The 1,607-nt window shown below is 47.7% G+C and overlaps 1 non-coding gene across 1 annotated transcript; it reads left to right on the forward strand.

Annotated features, from left to right (window-relative positions):
• Window positions 1-1,011: 1,011 nt before the first annotated feature.
• TRNAI-GAU (transfer RNA isoleucine (anticodon GAU)) lies at window positions 1,012-1,078 on the forward strand. The gene has a single exon. It is a non-coding gene; the product is annotated as a tRNA-Ile (tRNA).
• The last annotated feature ends 529 nt before the right edge of the window (window positions 1,079-1,607 follow it).

Genomic DNA, 1,607 nt, shown 5'->3' on the forward strand with positions numbered 1-1,607 from the left:
CCTTCACTGGATACATAAAACGTACATGAGATGTAAACTGTTTTGCTTGTAAATCAGTTTAGGAGAAGCCATCACAGAGTCAATGAAGGCAGAGAAGAGCTCCCTGCAATGTAGTTGCAGCTACACTGGAGATGCTTAAGGTGAGATTACACAGGGCTTTTTTTGTGTGTGTGTGGCAGGAACGCCTTTGCATGTTAGGTCATACACCCCTGATGTAGCCAATCCTCTGAGAGCCAGTTTGGTGTAATGGTTAAGTGTGCGGACTCTTATCTGGGAGAACCGGGTTTGATTCCCCACTCCTCCACTTGCACCTGCTAGCATAGCTTTGGATCAGCCATAGCTCTGGCAGAGGTTGTCCTTGAAAGGGCAGCTGCTGTGAGAGCCCTCTCCAGCCCCACCTACCTCACAGGGTGTCTGTTGTGGGGGAGGAAGGTAAAGCAGATTGTGAGCCGCTCTGAGACTCTTTGGAGTGGAGGGCAGGATATAAATCCAATGTCTTCTTCTTCTTCTTCTTACAGGGCTCTTAGTACAGACCCTACTGTAAGCTCTAGGAGGATTGGCTACATCAGGGGGTGTGGCCTAATATGCAAAGGAGTTTCTGCTACAAAAAAAGCCCTGACCACAGATCTTACGTGTACAGCCCTTTCCTTTGTGAAAGGCTGAATGGTATATTCAGTGTCTTGGGGCAAATGTTCAGAGCCTTCACTTGTTAACTCAGAACCAGCACCGACACACACACACATATGACTGAAGAAAGGTAGCCAGCCTCAAGGTGAGACCTGGAGATCTCTCAGAATTGCAACTCCAAGTGACAGACACCAGTCCCCCTGGAGAAAATGGCTGCTTTGCAGGATGGCAAAGCCTATGGCACTATAACCCCCTCCTCAGGCTCCATCCCCCTCCCTCAGATTTCCAGGAATTTCCCAGTTCAAAGCTGGCAACCCTAAACTAGAGATAACTTCTATCAGTCCATTTCCATCTTTCTTTATTCCTACACCTTCGGGGAGGGACGGTGGCTCAGTGGTAGAGCATCTGCTTGATAAGCAGAAGGTCCCAGGTTCAATCCCTGGCATCTCCAACTAAAAGGGTCCTGGCAAATAGGTGAGAAAAACCTCAGCTTGAGACCCTGGAGAGCCACTGCCAGTCTGTAGACAATACTGACTGGAGGGCCTGTTTTGTAATTGGAGCCAAAGTAGTGAGAACTTCAGCAGTATTTCTCTAGACCGGTGATTCCACACAAGTCCAAATTTACTTGGTATGGTGAGCCACCCATTTTCTAGTGGCTAACCAGCTATTTTGGAGAAACCAACAAACATTGCATAAACGATCCAGCAGCCTTTGCATATGGAGGTTACGTCTAGGGTTGTCAGGTCCCTGGGAGTAGCCAGCAGGGATGGGGGGATACATTTACCAGGAGCAGGGAAGAACACTAGAAATTAACACTACATACATACATAACCCAACAGTGATGTAGGTAAATAGAGGGTGAAGCTCTGGTTTCTGGGCAAAGCTCTTTGATAGAATTAGCTTCTACAATAGAGTTTTGCCCATAAACAAGAGCGATGCCCTCTGATGTCCCCAAGATACCCATGTCACTTCTAGGTTGC

Source organism: Heteronotia binoei, chromosome 18 (genome assembly GCF_032191835.1).
Source record: "Heteronotia binoei isolate CCM8104 ecotype False Entrance Well chromosome 18, APGP_CSIRO_Hbin_v1, whole genome shotgun sequence".
Classification (NCBI taxonomy): Eukaryota; Metazoa; Chordata; class Lepidosauria; order Squamata; family Gekkonidae; genus Heteronotia; species Heteronotia binoei.